Raw genomic sequence first — 18,684 nt, 5'->3', positions numbered from 1 at the left:
CAGAGGAGCCATGGGGTGCATGGGGTCTGGACTGTTGGGTGGGGGGTGCTGACTATTGTTTAACTGTGTGATCAAAATTGTGATTAATTACAACAATTTTTTTTAAATCCTGCAATTGTGTTTATTTTTTTAAATTGTTTGTCAGTCCTAGTATAAACTGTTCAGAAAGACAGGCAAGGGAGAAGAAGAGTCGTGCGGCATGTAAAAGTGTTGTATTATTGCTCAGAGCTCCAGTATAAAACTGGATATAGGCCTTTTGGAAGTCTGTGGGTTAGGGCCAGAGGGGAGATAAACTAGGGTGAAGTTGTCAGGGGTGCGTGCTATAGGCCAAAGTTTCCCAGCCCCCAGGCCACTGCCTGGTCAGTTGGCTGTTGGTCCACAGGAGGGTTGGCTGCTGGACCGGAAATCCAGAAGTGACCGACATACTGCAGACTGGCAGCCAACCCTTTTTTATACTCAGTACACTGAGTATAAAAAAGGGTTGGCTGCTGGTCCACAGTATGCCCGGTCACTTCTGGTCCATAGTCACTTCTGTTCCTCAGTCTAAAAAGGTTGGGAACCACTACTGTAGGCAACCAGACCAGAAGGATTAGGTGGATGAGCCTTTCTTCAATGAGGTAGTGGAATTTTCCACATTACAGGCCCTGGTTCTCATGGAGGAACCTTCAATCACACTGACATCTACTGGGAGGGCAATAGAGCAGTGCACACACAATCCAGAAATTTTTGGAGGATGTTAGGGGCGACTTCCTGGTGCAGGTGTTGGAGAGACCAAGTAGGGGCAATGCTATTCTTGACCTGCTTCTCACAAACAGGGAAGAATTGGTGAGGAATGTAGTTGTGGATGGCAACACGGGCAACAGGAACCACAAAATGATTGAGTTCAGGATCGTGAGGAAAGGAAGGAAGGAGAGTAGCTGAGTAAAGACCTTGGACTTCAGAAAAGCAGACATCAATTCATCCAGGGAACTGATGGGCAGGATCCCCTGGGAGGTCAGTCTGAGGGGGAAAAGAATCTAGGAGAGTGCAGGAACGAACCATCCCAATGTGCAAGAAGACTAGCAAGTATGGCAGAATACCAGATTGGCTCAGCAGTTAACTCTTCATTGATCTAAAACGCAAAAAGGAAGCTTACAAAAGGTGAAAACTTGGACAAACAACTAGGGAGAAGTATAAGAACATTGTTCGGGCATGCAGGGATGAAATCAGGAAGGCCAAAGTGTAACTGGAGTTGCAGCTAGCAAGGGACATGAAATATAAGCAGTGTTTCTACAAGTATATCAGCAACAAGAGGAATATATGGGAAAGTGTGAGTGCCTTACTGAATGGGGAAGGCAAACTTGTGACAGAAGATGCAGAAAAGGCTAAAGTACTCAATACTTTTTTACAGGCACAATCAGCTCCCAGACGACTGCATCTGGCAGCAAGTTTGGGGAGATCGTGAGCAGCCAACAGTGATGAAAAAACAGGATAGGGACTACTTTAAAAAGCTGGACATGTAAAAGCCCATGGAGCCTGTGACAGGGGGCTGTCACGAGGCCTGTCTCATGGTCAGCCTGCCCAGATGCATAGGGCAGTCTGCCGTGTCTCACCTGCCATGTCTTGCTGTTTTAAAACAATATAAAAATACGGGAAGCTACCCATTAAGTGCCCCGATGCCTAGAGCATTATACATGGCTGTGAACTCCTCTATACCATGTCCCATGCCTTACGGATGGCATCCAAATTTGATACTAGGCCAAAGGCCCACACTACCCACTATAAATCCTCCAGCTCCTTTGCTGAGCCGCACTAGGCCCATACTTGACCTCAGGCATCCAGAGACTAACCTTGACCTCCAGCCCCCTCACTGGAAAAGCCATTTTATGCCTTTTCACTAGGCCCATCAACTGCTCACTAAATTCTTTGGGGCTAGCCTGTAAACAGTCCTACAGGCCACTCCTGCAGCCCCACTTTGCTCACCTCTGTGCAGCCCTTCAGGCCTGCCTACATAAACCCTACTTTGCACCCACTCAGTGCAGTCCTTCAGGTTGCTGATGTACACCGTACTCTGTGCAACCTACTTCTTTCACTGTGTCCCCTCACTGGGGCCTCTCTTCCACCCTCTCACTTAGGCCTTCAGGGTCTTATACCCCATGGAGCTCAGGTGTCCAGAGATGTGCCTGGCCCCCTTTTAGTCCCTGCTACTGGGTTATCCACCAGGTTGTGGGGGCTGGGGCTATAATGGACCCTGTACTCGCATTTCACTAGGGAGGCAATTGATATGGCATTTCCTGGGGCTACCCTGCCACAGGCAGCCCCACCACATCATCCTGCTCTGGTAGGGGTAGTTTTCAGTCATTCCGCAGGACTAGGAACCTCCACCTTCCCATATCTCTTTCCCTGTACCTCCAAAATGTTGTGAGCAGCAGCTCCAGTTGGGCAGTGTTCTCCTGACAGCTGTAGCCAGCAAACTGCTAGCTCCCCTGTTCAGGCCTGTTCTTGCTGCTAGCAGTTGAGCCTTCTTCTCCAATCAGGCAGTCCCCTGCTGGTCATGTGACTCCTGAATGGGGAGTGCAGCCACCGGCAGGCTGATCTGCTGCTGGATCTTAGCCCCTAAAGTGGCAGGCACAAAAGGTGCTTTGCCACAGAGCCTCAAGGAATCTATTTCTAAGTACTTGGAGAAGGTAATGATTAAAAATAGTCAGCATTGATTCACCAATGGCAAGTCATACCTGACCAACCTGATTACCTTCTTTGTCAAGGTGACTGGCTCTGTGACTGTGGGGAGAGTACTAGACATTCTGTATCTCAACTTTAGCAAGGCTTTTGATATGGCCACGTATAATATTCTTACAAACAAGCTAAGGAAGTATGGGTTGGATGAATGGACGATAAGGTGGATAGAAAACTGGCTGGATCATTGGGTTCAAACAGTAGTAACCAATGGCTAGATGCCTAGCTTTCATGGGGCCTGGTTTGGGGTTGGTCCTGGGGCCAGTTTTGTTCAATATTTTCATTAACGATCTGGAAAATGGACTGGAGTGCACCCTCAGCAGTTTTGTGGATGATAGCAATCTGGGAGGAGTAGTACAGGGTAGGACTAGGGTAGTTGGAGAGTAGGACTAGGATTCATAGAGACCTAGACAAATTGCAGGATTGGACCAAAATAAATCTCAATAGGTTCAATAAGAACAAGTGCAAAGTTGGATGGAACAATCCCATATACCAGTACAGGCTGGGGACCCACTGGCAGAACAGGACATGGGGGTTACAGTGGACAGGAAGCTGAATATGAGCTGACTGGAATGCATTAGTAGATGAATTCTCATCAGATCAAGGGACATGGTTATTCCTCTATTTGGCCTTGGTGAGGCTACATCTGGAGTGTTGTGTCCAGTGGTCCCACCCCCACCCCAAACTATAGAAAGAATGTGGCCAAATTAGAGAGAGTCCAGCAGAGGGTGACAAAAATGGTTAGTGGCTGGGACACATGACTTCTGAGGAAAGGCTGAGGAAACAGCTTATTTAGTCTGGATAAGAGAAGACTGAGAAGGGATTTAATAGCAGTCTTCAACTACCTGAAGCGTGGTTTGAAAGTGATGGCAGATGAGAGAACAAGGAGCAATGGGAAGTTTGGGTTAAATATTAGGAAGAAGTTTATCACAAGGTGGGTAGTAAAACACTAGAACAGGTTATTCAGAGAGGTTGTGGACTCTCCATCTTTGGAGGGTTGTAAGAAACCCTTGAAATTCTTATGAATAGAAGATACACTGGATGGGATACCACATTGTTTCTTCTCAGATGGCCTAGCTATGCTTGCAGCATCAGGGTTTTGTATTTTACCTGTTGTGAATAAGCCTCAGTTTGGCATGACTTCCAGGTCTTGCTTAAAGGGATTGATTACTTGGAGTGTTCATAAACTTCGTGGGGAGGACTTCCACCAGTCATCCCGGGAAAAGTATGACAGCATTTGTGGTCAGGGCTCCAATGGCCTGGACATTGTGATGAACCCTTAACCATTCTTTAAATGTTTCCCATACCCCCCTCTGAATCAGTTTCTTGCCTCAGCATTCGCTAACCCAGCAACCAAGTTTTAGTCAATCAAGTTTAAATAGGCCTCCCACAGTGGGACCAGGGAATGTACGGCCCAAGATGCCTATTAAAATTTTCTTCTGCTTAGTTCTGGGTAGATGAGGTGTGTGTGTGTGTGTGTGGGGTGGGGGGGAGCAGGAAACAGAAAAAGTCCTTTGTAAGTCTTCTTCCTATCTGACCTCTTCCTTTTCCCAGTTGATGTAGTATTTCAGTTCATGCAGCGCCAGCTTCAGGCACTCACTTTCAGTGAAAGTCAGCCCCTTAAATACCCAGAGGTTTCTTACTTTCCTTAAACTAATCTTAACACATGCTAATAAAGTCCTTAATCATGTTTTCTCCATCCAGTATGAATCCATATAGTACCATCTCCCACGCTAATGACAAGTTTATTTTGGTGACACAGAAAGCAACAGACCCTTTCCCACACCACCTTTGCATATGTATACTCCCAGAATACATGTCCCACTGTTTCTTCTTCTGCACACCTCTCCCATGGGCACCTTGATGAGCTCATCAAGCCCCATGTATGTTGCATTTTTCTCACCAGCAAGATAGTTTTATAACCATCCACACTAGGTCACTATGTTTGCCTTTTAGCTGTTTACCTGCCACCACTACCCACATGTTTTTCACTTGTCCTTCTGTGAAGTTTCCCACCAGCACCGTATTTTCTCTCTCCCTTCCCACTTTCATCAACCTCTTATGATTTTTCAGGACCTCCAGCCCTACCCTCCCTATTTTATACCTCTGCACAAATCCTTCCATCCTGGTATAATGAATCAGTGGTTGCCATGCCCATGGACTCTTCAAAGAGGTCTGATATACTCCCCATTTCCTCAAAATTGAAGCTGCATGAAATCAGGTGATATGTGCTGCTTTCCCCTTGTCCTCTGTTACTGCCTTCCATATCATGCCGCTGGCCCCAACCTCCCTACCCCACCCAGGGCAACATGCCATACACCAGAGTACATCTGTACAGGGGTTCCCTGGGAACAAGTAGCAGTGGCATATATTTTGGTTCCCACTCGTGGGGATACACCCCTGTTGTCTGTAAGGTGACTTCTTTCTTTCCCACCCTCACCTCCATGTCTGAGCTGTTTGCTGTTCCCATCATCCCTTCCATTCCTTCTCCTATGGCCTTCTGCACTGCCTCAATCACAGAAATTTCCCACCCCCCTGCTTCTCTGTTTCACTTTCCTGAAGGTTTTCAGGGTTAATTCAAAGAAAAGTGAACTTCCTTGGACTTTAAATGTTTTTTTCTTGTTGCTTGATACTTGTCTGTGCTTCTCTATGACCATTCAGTCAAGAAATGGGATTCAAAACTAGTGGATTGATACAACAACTTGTTTGATGAATGACAGAAAGGCTTTATTTACTACAAGTATTCACTGTTAAACGAGCCTAAAGCAAAGCAATGTGTAGTATATTTAGCTGTAAAAGTGACAGTATCTCACCAATTATAGGCAAAAGAGATGGTCTCAAACTTGTCAGTTTGTCAAGGCGTGGATCCTTTCACCAGTAGATCAGCTGGATGCAGTAGCAGTTCTTGTCAGATTGATTTCTCATTCTTGAAGCATGCCATGTTAACTGTTTCATTCCTCTTTTATATCATTTAGTTCAACATCTTCAAAGCATTCTCATAGTGGTGTAAATCAACATAGAAACCCAAGCAGTAACTAATAGGAAAATTGTGTTAAACTGTTCATTATTGGTTATCAGAAAGTCCCAATTTTGATTGAATTACCTTCCTTAGTAACAAGAAGTTATCAATCTCTAAGTTGGAACATATCCATCACTAAGTTGGAAATTGATTAACTGGGAAAAACACAAAGTTTTTGATGAGTCATCCTTGGAAGATCAAGGAAACCACTGAGGCAAAACAAGAGTAAATCAGGAGACACCTATTAAAGCCCACATGGAGAAAGTCATTTCCTACACATAAACGTGAGTTAATTGCAAAAAAATATTTACTATACTGATTAATCAAGGATACACATTTCACACAATTACATACCAGACAAATAAGACCCTGCTTAAAATCATCATAAATATAGTAAGTGTAGGCTCGGCTCAGCTTGAGTTTCATAGTCATCAATGACCTATCACCATTTCTACCTCCGTGTCCAAACCCTCATCTCCTCAGCGATCCTGCTCTGTGTTTTGCTGTCCCTCAGAGGATCTGACTATACTTGCAAAGGTACCTATGTTATAAATGTAATTCTCTGTTACAAATAGTGCATTTTAGGGACTTCTGGAACTCTTCTGCTTTATGCCCCAACCCTTCACACCTGTGGCATACTGTGAGGGAATAGTATATGGACAGGTGCCTCACCTTTCCACATTTGCTGCACCATTTTAGTTGCCTGTGGTACAATATAAAACCTCAATGGTTTGATGGGAAGTGGAGCATCCCACATGCTCTCCACTTGTCTGCTTATAACTACTAATGCCCTCCAAGACTCTGCCCAGACATCATATTTGCCCCTTACTTTCTCTACTGACATTAGCCTTTGGACGTACTTTTCTATCCATCTTTCTATGTCTTCTGCCTCTAATAAAACCATGTACATTTGAATTATAATGACACTTTCTCTTGATGTTTCCCAAGTTAAGAACTTTATCCCTCTTAAGTCCTCCCTCCCATGTTTCTCTGCATATTTCTTCGAAAATTTATCATACCTTTCTCCATCCCAGAAAGTCAGTTCCCAAGTCTTTTGGTTTGAAAAAACAATCAGGCTGGTGAGATGCTCTGCCTGCACCTTCAACATTTCAAACAGTACCTTTTCCAGGAAATCGTATCTGTTAATTGGTGATCCTGTCTGACTCCTGTTACCTGTTAAAGTTGCCTTATCCGCTGCCTCCACTTCTCTCTAGCTGCTCTCAGTGTCTCTTGTATGTTTTCCCACCATGCCACTCCTAGCAGACTGGCCTGCAGCCATGCTCCCATTGGTATCTGCTTCTCACCTGATGTTTCTTCTCCTGCTGCTCCTGCTCTCTCCTGCTCTTCTCTACTCCTGTCTTCCTCCTGCTGTCACTTTCTTCTTCCTTTCTTCCCTACCTTTGTCCACTCTCCATGTGTCTCCAGATCTTCATTTCCACTCTTCAACTATTTTTTCATCTCATACTTACTTGCCACCAGTACCATTGTTTTGAGATTCAGGTTTCTAATCTCCTCTCCTTATACCCTGATGCTCTGTCAATCCCTTTCTCTGTCTTTAAGGCTGTCAGGCTTTGAATGCTGATTGGAACCTACCATAAGGATAGATTAATGCAGCACATCTTAATGAAACTTATGGCAGTACCCATTAAGTGCAGTCTCGCTCACTGCTGTCACTTTTCTAAGTCATGGTAAGCCACTACACTGCATACATTTTTACTTCCTCTTCACCCTCACAGTTGGGCTGTGCCTTTCTTTCCCATTTCCAACCATTTCTGTTCCTTTACCAGCCTTAAATGCCTGGCAAACATTACCAAATGGAGCTGCAAACCATTCACCCAGAACCCCTGTGTTGGCCCATCTCTCTGCCTGCAGCATATGATTAGTGTGGCCCCATCCTCTATGAGGCAAAACTGGACCAGATTGCTCTGCACTTCATCTGCATATAAATTCTTGGAGAATCCCAGAACTCATGACAAGAACACTTGGTTCCAGTCCTGAATGAGGGCTAGTTAGCACATGGCTTCTGTGTGGGGCCATAGGTGGAGTACACACACATACTGAGCAGTGCTAAACTATGGGGTCACTTTGACTTGAAATGCTGCTGATTCTTCTGGGGCCCAGCCCAATGAACTATATAGTAAATCATGAACCTTTGGCTTTGGAGTAATATCACTAGAGAATGTGGCTGTGACAATGCCCAGTATCCAACTAGTGGTGATGGAAGGACACTTCAACTGCATCATCTGTGAGGGAGTCAAAATAAGTGGAGGCCAAAAGACAAGCCTGGGCAGATACTCCAGGATGCTGAAGCACCTTCTCTGTGATCACAGCCTAGTGGTTGTGGACAAAGGTGCCCCAGGACCTGGGGAAAATTTCATCCAAGTGGACCTCACAGGGCAGACACAATTATGCATAGACTTTATCTTCCTCCTGATGGGTGGACAGTAGTGAAGGCTGAATACATGCCCATCTTCTTCTCAGACCACTGCCTCCTGACAGTAAAGACAGAGATGGCAGGGAGGGGCAGTCCAGGAGGGGCAGAGGACTGGGGAAGTTGAACATCAACCTCTTGGAGAATGAAAAGATCCAACAGAAGTTCAGGAAGCACTATGCAGGGTAGCAGCCCTGCAATAAGACAAGGCAAAGACTAGCTTGGGCACCAATGGGATGCCAGAGCTGTCAGGCCCTAATGAGAAACCCCTGCAGGGCTGGAGTACCACCTGACTGAAAGGGGCAGGGCTTATGTAGTATGAAACCCTAGGCCCTCAGCCAGGTTAAGCAATCTGGCCCTGCAAGCCACAGAGACAGAAGCTCCTGGTCAGAAAGACTGTAGGAGAATGCCAGGCTAACTTCTGAGCTGCCCTGGGGCCTTATAGTAAGATCCTGATGGCTTATAAGGGGATACCACCTTGGTAAGGGGAAGACTTGCAACACAGAGACTGTAAGCTAATACTGATATTTGTGTTAGCACTGCACGAAGTTTGGTCACTGATTCAATTTGGCAGAGATTTGGCCTGATTTGGTGGCCAAACCTCTGAATCCAAATCAAATCAGGAGACCTTTTAACCTCTCCGTATTGAATCGGAACCCTCTGCATCAATTCAGTGAGATTCGGAAAGATTTGATGATTCAGACATAAACACAACTTCAAAAGTTTTTTCTACATACCTCAAGGTACTGGGGGCTCATGAATGCTGAGATGCTGGGGTGGATGGAGCTTCCCACAGGAGCGTGGAGGGGGGGTCCCCAGTGCGCTCAGCAGCAGACCCAGAAGTGGACCAGAAGCACTTCTGGTCCACTTCTGGGTCTGCCGGGGAGCGCTCAGGGTTGGGACTATTAGAGGTGGTATGGAGGTCCCAATATTGCCTGAGGGCATGAGAGCATTTTGAACCCTGCCAAGGGCTGGGGAGGGCCCAGGCCATGGAAGAGACAAAGCCAAAGCAGGACCAGTGTCTAGAACAGGGTGGAGACAAGGCCAAGAATCCCAAACATGATAGAGCCATGGTGTCCAGGCAAAGCCAAAGGAGGCTTATTGTCCATAGCAGGGCAGAGATGGGGCCAGGGGACACAATGATAAAGTTATCAAGATAAGAGCTGGTGCCCAGAAGCCAGGTGCAGCACAGTGGGTCTGGGCTGGAAGGCCCAGCTAGTGAAAAGGTGTGGAGGCTGAGAGGACCAAAGTCCTATCAAGGGAGTGATTATACAGTAACACCTACAAGGTGTGGGCATGGCTGTAGGGGAGGCCAGAGGCTGTGAATAGCCCTTAAGACAGGGGCAGGCAAAATATGGCCCATGAGCTGCATCCAGCCAGCCAGGCAATTTCATCCAGCCCATGGGCGCCCACCAATTAATTGTACCTCACCTAGCCTGCACACCTAGCTCCCACCCTCATGCACAGAAGGGCCAAGCCCAGCCAGCACAAAGCTTCCACCTGGGGCTGCTAGTGCCACCACTGCAGCTGCTGGGGGACCTGCTCAGCTTCCCAGTATGCAGTGGCTCCTCCTCATCTCCCTGATGCAGTACTTACTTGAGGCAACAGGTAGGGAAGCAGTGTGGGGATCTGGAACTGCACGGGGGTGGGGACCATGGGGCTGGCAGGAACATGGAATCCACACCCAGGAGGGTGGTAGGAGCATAGAGCTTGGGTGGGCAGTGTGTGTGTGTGAGGGAGGGTAGGGGGTATGGGGTCCCCTCCCACACACTCCCCCCCCACCATGACACATAGCCCCAGCTGCCAGCGGCAGCAGCAGGGTGCTAGTAGCCCATGCAGATGCTGCCACCCAGCAACGTGCAGCCAGAGCTGCACGTGATGGCAGGGAGCAGAGCCAGGATGGCCTGCCTCTATCACGAGGGATTCCTCACAGCACACATGTAGCTCCTGGCACTTGCATGCCACCAGGGGGAAGCCCCGTGCTATGGAGTCAGCTGCCTTCCTCACTCCTGCCACCACATACATGTCCCAGAATTCCATTGGAAGTGGTGGAGAGCCCCACCCCCTGCTTCCTAGCAGAGTCCTAGGACCTGCACATGGCAGCAGGGAGTGGGGAAGGCAGCTGGCTCCATTGTATGGGGCTTCCCCCAGTGACACATGACTGCCAGGAGCTGCATATGTGCCACCAGGAGTCCACATGATAGAGGCAGGATGGCCTGGCTGCAATTGTTGCCACCACCTGTAGCTCTGGTCAGAACCATGCACCACTGGGCAACAGCGCCTGTGTGGGCCACAAGCATCCCAAGGGCCTGCCACCTGCTGCTAGTGGCAGGGGCTGTGTGCTATGTGGAGAAATCTTTGGAGAGGTCCCTTACACCCCACAAACCCCACACTCCCACAACCTGCCCCCACACATATATAAACGCATCCCCACAACATACCCTACACCCCCACAGACACAGCCAAACCCCCACACAAACCCCCTCACACATCACCCCCACCATACACCCCCCCACAACCACACCCCCCACACAATATACAAGAGTAAAACTTTACAAATCATGACAAAAATATTTCTTACAATAAAATAAAATGTTATAATAGGTTTTTGACTTTTAGTATATGATTTGTTTTTTTCTGGTTCTAAGATGGCAACCCTCCTCCCAAAAGGAGCACTTACAGGGGCAAGGGATGGGACTTCTGGTGGCAAAGGTCAGGGGCTAGGGGTCGGACTTCCAATTCCAAGATGGTGACCAGGGGAAAGGGCACCTGTCAAGGGTCCTTGTGGCCCTTGACAGCTCACCAAAACTCATTCAACGGCCCCCCAGCCAAAATAATTTCTGACTCCTGTCTATGGATATAGGTGCTCTGATGGGCATGGGCAGGTCAGGAAGCTAACTTTGCCTGAGAGGGGCAAAATGGAGTCTGGGGCTTGCTCTAGGACCCTTGGGCAGCCTCCCTTTCAATCAAACACATACATCAAGGTGTGTCAGGTAAGCGAGAAGGGGAGGGCACCCTAGAACTGGAACAGGGCAAGGGTTGTGTGGTCACTAGGGGGCATCATGGCTGCCCTTGGAACCTGAAAATTGCTACACAGTACATTTAGCAGCCTTTTCTCAAGACATGTCATGATTTTGGAAGGTTCTAGTTACCTTTAAAAAAAGAGATTGGTTCATAAATATGCAATAATTAGGATTATCAGTTGTAGCATGAGTGGTATAACCCCCTAGTATTACCAGCCCTGTCACTTATGCAGTTCATCCAACTAGAATACTGCATATTTAGTATGTAGTTACTAAATGAATACAATAGTCCTTTCTATCCTTAGGATCTATGAATAACATAAAGGCACATTGATGGCAATTTCTGAACCCTGATTCAAAGGCAAAATGCTTTTCCTCTCACATGATGAAAGAGAAGGATACCAAATATTATTTTAAAAAAAAGATAGTGATCCTAACAACAAAATCTAGAACTCCTGAATAGGAAAAAGACCCACAACAACCATTTTAACCTTCAACATAAACTACCAAAAATGTTTATAAAACATAAACCTCCCACTTACTTATGCATGATGTATTAGCCAGTGTTGTATATTCCCAGAATGTTTTGTATTTAAGCCAAGTAATTTAATTTGAAAATGAATTACTAATTAAGCCATTCTGACCTCTATACTATTGACAAGGCATGTGCAAGGCATATCAAGAAGACAGGATTTATGTTTACAGGATAAGAAAAGATATGTTAATGCCTGTATGGTCTGCTAACTATAGAAATATGAGAAAAGAGAACACATGTAGAGTCTGAGGTAATGTAATTGAATGTTCTGTCTGGGTAGGATTTGGGCTCAGTCTTGAACAGGTACTCTTTAAGTCTAACCCTGAAATGCTATTCTCTAGATTGGTAATGTACAGATTTTTTTGGTTGGGCTGATTTATCTCTAATTAATAAAGAGATTGAACTTGAATTCACTTCCTTTCAGACCCTGGCACATGTAGGAAAAGGTGCCATCTAGGGCAGTGTTTCCCAAACTTTTGATACCCGGAGCACACTTTTTGCAGATTAAAACTGGCAGCAAACTTAACTCTTACACCTGAAATTATACACATGCTATATTATTATTCCCAAAGGGTGTGCCTCAGCATACAAGTGAGCAGTGGAAATGTGGAGCTAAGAGTTATACTTTATCAGTATTAGATGTGGCTCATGTTGGCAGGCCTTCTGGTCTGTGGAGCTACCCACAGGTCTGGAAATCAGGGGTTGATGACAATTAACACTACCACCACTCCCCTGCCATCTCATTTCCAAACTGTGCAGGGTAGGATAAACCTCACTGAATAAGAGCTTGGAAATTTGATAGCAAGGATTGGTGGCAGTGTTGATTGCCACCATGCCTGAATTTCCACAGGGTGCCCTGCAGGCTAAATAACCTGGTTCCATGGGCCAAATCTGATACTAGTAAAGTATCACTTTTCACAGCACACTTCTGCTGTTCAGTAGTGCACTGCATCAAACCCCTTGGGAATCACTAATATAGGGATTTACAATAACATACATGACAGGTACCAGTCCTTTATAGCTAGAGAGCCAAAAAGTCACATCTGATCTTGCAGCAGTCTTTATTGTGACACTACATCAATTCCTAGTGACATGGCATCTTTGAGACTTTAACGTACCCTTTGCTGCCTGACAAATATCTTCACTTGCTTTCATATATTTACCCTGAACCACTGTATGTAGCCATAAAAGAGCAATGGGCTAAGTATCACTGATCAAAATAATCACTTATCAAACCTTGGACCATGACCCACATTTCCGCACAGAAGACATGCTCGGGTGGGATGGGCTTCATCTCTCTCCAAAAGGTAAGTGTGTTTTTTCTTCCAGGCTGGCTGATCTCATATGGCTAGCTTTAAACTAGGTTCGCTGGGGAACAGGGATGCAGAGGAACATGAGGACACTTCGCCATCAAGCCAGGTGACATGCACAAGCAGTACCCAGGTAAGTGACAGGGGCCAGGGCAGGCAGAAGAACAAGGGGGCAGCACATGCACCTACAGGAGGCCTCAAATGCCTCTACACAAATGCTTGAAGCATGGGGAATAAGCAGGAGGAACTCACCCTCCTGTTAGCTAGCAAAAACCCAGACCTAGTGGGGCTCACGAAAACCTGGTGGGATTCTACCCATGACTGGGCAGTGGACATAGAGGGCTACAGGCTGTACAGGCGGGACAGAGCAGGGAAAAAATGTGTGGGGGGGTAGCACTCTACATCAAAGAGCAATACACATCCTGAATGATCAGGATGGGTTCAGAGGAGGAGCTAACTGAGGCGCTCTGGGTTAGATGGCAAGGAGGTCGTGGGGAAAGGGACTTGATAGTGTGCATCTACTACAGACCACCTCACCAGGGGGATGAGCTTGACCTGGAATTCTCAGGTTGTTACTCAAATTGCCAATAGCCCAAATCAAAAGCAAGACCTTATAAGGGAGGATAAGACAAAGTGCCACATTTATTGATTACATGAATTAGACATAGAGGTTTTTACACACCATTCATACAAACACACACAAATGATTATGTACATCATTACACACATACACAAAACAACCATTCCATCCACAGACATACATCAGATATAGTTACCAGCAATAGCTGCATCTCGAGTAGAGCCAAGGAGGTGATCCTCCCCCTCTACGCGATGCTGGTCAGGCCACAGCTGGAGTATTGTGTCCAGTTCTGTGCGCCCCATTTCAAGAGGGATGTGGACAACATGGAGAGGGTCCAGAGGAGGGCCACCCGCATGATCCGGGGACAACAGGGCAGACCCTACAGTGAGAGACTGCGGGACCTGAACCTGTTCAGCCTCCACAAGAGAAGGCTGAGGGGGGACCTGGTGACCGTCTATAAACTCACTAGGGGGGACCAGAAGGGTTTGGGGGAGACGCTGTTTCCCCTAGCGCCCGCTGGCATAACAAGGAGTAATGGGCACAAGTTGATGGAGAGGAGGTATAGATTGGACATCCACAAAAACTACTTCACAGTTAGGGCGGCTAGGAGCTGGAACCAACTTCCAAGGGAAGTGGTGCTGGCCCCTACCCTGGGGGTCTTTAAGAAGAGGCTGGATGCCTACCTGGCTGGACTCATTTGAGTCCCGTTTCTTGTTTTTGGGGTTTTTGTTGTTCTCCCGCCCTGGCGGGGGGTCGGGCTAGAAGATCTACTAGGTCCCTTCCGACCCTTAATCTATGAAACTATGAATATTAGCATGGGATAGCCAACCCCGGCTTATTGAGTAGATGATGATGTTAGAAGATAACAGCTTGGAGAAAGATCTTGGAGATAGCAGCTTGGAGTGGGGTGAACAGATATGTCTGTGCTCCAGAAAGGAAAACAGAAAGTTCACCGACTTGCCATCATTTGTGTTTCCCTTTTATATTGTTTGCCAGTCTTTGTTCAGCATTTTGGGATTTTTCCATGCTTAGTCTGTGTTTTAACAGTTACTTTGCATCCATCTTCTTCTTATCTCAACTCAAGGTCATACTGGTCATAAAAAATGGGTTTCAGCCTTGAAGTGTTCTTGTTGCCCACATGGAAGCATTCCTTCCTCCGTTATCTCCTTTGTGCCCCTGAGCTTCAAAGGGATTCTTCTTTGAAAAGCCATTTGTTAGTTAGTTACTGGCTGGTAATTTATACATCTGGCACCTTGTTGCTTACACAGACAGCTACATCCTTTCTCCTTGTTCTCATGCAAAAACGCCCATTCATTTTTCATTCACCCCATCACCCATACCTTTCTCATGCCTAGGGCATACAAAGTTCATTCATTGTGTCAGGAACACTACAAAATGGAGTCAAGCAGCTGCTTTCTAGAAGACAGATCAAATCATTAAATTCATATTGAAATATTCTAAACTAGATTCAACTTAATTATTTAAAGTTCCAACCACATGCCACAAGGTCAGCTCATGGAAGCTGTAAAGTCAAGGGATGTGGTTGTCATGGGTGATCTAAACTACCCAGACATCTGCTGGGAGGAGCAGTCAGACAGGTCCAACCACTCACGGAGGTTCCTAGCCAGGATACAGGACTTCCACCTAACCCAGGAGGTGCATAGTCCCACCAGGGGAAATGCCTTGTTGGACTTGGTCCTTCCCATAGGCAAAGCCCTGGTGAGGGGTCTGCGGGTACTCAACCACCTGGGCGACAGTGATCATTGCCAGCTGGAATTTACTATCCAGCACAGGGTGATGAAAGCAAGTAGTAAGGCAAAAGTCCTCAACTTCAGGAGAGCTGACTTCAATGAGCTAAGAAGATTAGTAGGAGAGGCACTGGGGTCTCAGAGATTCAATGAGATGGGAGTCCAAGATGAGTGGTGGTTCCTCAAGGAGACAATTCTCCAAGTTGAAAGAGAGTCAGTCCCAATACGCACCAAGGGGGACAGGAGTGCTAAAAAGCCCCCATGGCTTGGCAAAAGCATCCAGGAATGCCTGAGGGCAAAAAAGGAGGGATACAAACAGTAGAAGCAAAGGGCTATCACCAAGGAGGATTACACCTCCATTGCTCGTGACTGCAGGGAGGCTGTTAGGAAGGCCAAGGCAGAGATGGAGCTACTGCTAGTGACCAGAATTAGGTATTGTCCCAGGGGCACAGGATCAGACAAGGGGGAAGCCTCATTCAGAGGGAAACCCCAAACTGAGGGAAAAGAAGAAAAAAACATACATGTTACAGGGGTCTGGAGGAGCGAGGAAGTGTGCAGTGAAAAGCTGCCTGGGTGGTTTATCAGCCATGCCCATCTCCAGCTGGGGCCGGGTGACATCATGAAGAGACACCACCTGGTGAAGATAAAAATCAGCCCTGAAAGTGTGGGAGGGAGGACACCGAGGGCCAGAGGAGCGGCGAGGAACCACAAGGCGGAAAGCATCCAGCCACTGTGATTGGCAGTGGCAGCGGTGACAGACAGAGCTGCAAGAGATCCCCAAGCCAGAGAAGACCAGTGGCGATCGAAGGAGCTGGCAGGGAAGACGGCAGTGGCGGTGGCAGCCGGAGCTGCAAGAAATCCCCTAGCCAGGGAAGATTGGCAGGGACCAAAGGAGCCGGCAGGGAGGCCGGCAGAGGCAGCAACAGCAGAAGCTGAGAGGGATCCCCATGCTGGAGAAGACCAGCAGGGATCAAAGGAACCGTTGGAGAGGCCGGCAGCAGCTACAGCATAAGCCGGCATGGGAACTCCCATCAAAGGCAATGGGTGCCGAAGCTCCAGGGCAAAGGCAGGTCCTGGAAGTGAGGAGAGAGACCCCAGCGGGGGTGAAGGCATGGACTCCAACCCAGACGATGCACTAGCCTAGGGGTGTTAGGGGCATTAGGGGCTAGGGGAGTACGGGACTCTCCCCATGGGTGCCCCTCTTCTTTTAGTTCTCCCTTTGTCACGCTTCTTGGGTAGTCGTGTTGTTAGTTTCATTTTTTTCAGTTTCACATCGGGTCATTTCAGGGCAATGGGTTTTATGGCAGTGAGGGTATCAGTTGTGTTTCCCTTTTCAGGCTGATCCATTTTAGTTCCTGATCGAGAGCAGGTTAGTGGAGCCCTCCATACCTGGCTGGGGTAGCTGGGACTTCATCCAAGGCCAGGAAAGGAACCACGTGAGAACGCAGTGAGGGCCAGTGGCATCAGTCATAGAAGGCTCAGGATGTCAAAGGGGACAAGCTCAAAGGCCATGTATCACCAGACCCTCCGGGTCCAGCCAGAGCCCAGGTTGCTCATCTGCAAGAGAGGATGTGCAGATCAGGGAAGACATCAGCAGGGGATAGCCGCAAAAGATCCTGAGGCTTGTCTCAAAGGTTGGTGTATGGCCGGGGTGTAGGGGAGGTTGGAGCCCCGTGGACATCCACCGGGATGCGTGACAACTCTGCAGGCATCCTCAAAGGGGAACCCTCCACTGAAAGACCATCCAAAGTCATGGCAGGAAAGTTTGGGGGTCACCCTGAAGGTAACCGAGGTACCTTCTGGGGTCTACACAAGGTTCCTTGGTGAGCAAGGTCAGCTGCTCAGGCAAAGGTGGCACAGGAGTGAACCATCGAGAGGAGACAGGCACAGGGATAACAAAAAGTCCTTTTCCAAATACACAGGGAGTAAGAAGAAAGCACTGGGGAACGTAAGGCCCCTACAGGGGAGGCTTGGCAATCTGGTGACTGCAGCTAATGAAAAAGCTGACCTCTTAAACAAATTCTTTGCATCTATATTCCTGAACAAAGACCGGGACATTTTCCTCCACTAGGCTTATGGACAGACCCAGGGGAGGCACTGCCATGCCTAGGGTCAGGGATGACCTAGTTAGGGAATTGTTGAAGGGGCTAGATATGTTTAAATCAGTACGTCCAGATGCTCTTCACCCAAGGGTCCTGAGGGAATTGGTGGGGGTCATAGCAGGGCCCCTGGCATGGCTTGATGAGCGCTAACTATAGGCCAGTTAGTCTCACCTCGGTCCTTGGGAAGACCTTTGAGAAAATTATCAGGCCCTACGAAGAGAGGCTGAAGGGCCTGAACCTATTCAGCATCCACAAGAGGAAGCTGAGAGGGGATCTGGTGGCCATTGACCGGGGGGACCAGCAGGAATTGGGGGAGGCTCTGTTCCCCCAGGCATCACCTGGGGTTAGTAGGAATAATGTTCACAAATTGTTAGAGAGAAGGTTCAGGCTGGACATCAGGAGACATTACTTTACAGTTAGGGCTGCCAGGCTCTGGAATGGGCTCCCAAGTGAGGTGGTGCTCTCTTCTACCTTGGGAGTATTCAAGAGGAGGTTGGACGGATATTTGGCTGGGGTGATATGATCCCGACACCCATTTCTGCCAGGGGCAAGGAGTCAGACCTGATGATCTATTTAGGTCCCTTCTGACCCTAAGTACTATGATATAGAAGAAAATAGGGCTCCAAGAGCTCAACAGGGACCCTAGCCTACAAGGCACTTAGTGCTGGGGGAAGTTTGACTTTTTAAAGGGACAGAGCGCACCCTGAACCGCTTATATGATGTTATAGCCCAGGGGCTCATATTTTAGTTGCTGTTTATAAATACTGATGGATCAGGCTGAGGCTTTTGGGGGAGGAAGAGGCCTCATTGGGGGCCCACTATGGTGTGGGAACCCCAGTGCCAGAGAAGGGCACAGCGACAAGGGGGTGAGCAGACCCCAGCGACAGTGTGGGGCAGAGAGACAGGGCTGTGGAGAGTCTGGGGCCAGTGTGGGGCACAGAGATAGGGCTGCAGGGAGCCTGGTGCAGTCAAGAAGCCGAGCTATAGCAAGGCCCCAGGAGAGACAACATTTAAATACCGTCTGGAAGGCGTGGGGCGTGGTAAAGGGGTGGTTTTGGAGCCACACATCTAGCCCATAAGGCTGAGGGTGCCCCTTGAGGCAAACATTTTGTGCAGGACCCAAAAGGTGTCCATGAACCCACAGGGTTCAGTAGGGCCCATCATGACCATATCCAAACAAACTCGAGGGCAGCGTCCAAATTTATGATAATTACCAACAAG

The sequence above is a fragment of the Gavialis gangeticus genome, unplaced genomic scaffold, assembly GCF_001723915.1.
Source record: "Gavialis gangeticus isolate Ggan-Ray unplaced genomic scaffold, GavGan_comp1, whole genome shotgun sequence".
Lineage (NCBI taxonomy): Eukaryota > Metazoa > Chordata > Crocodylia > Gavialidae > Gavialis > Gavialis gangeticus.
This window is presented reverse-complemented; position numbering follows the sequence as displayed.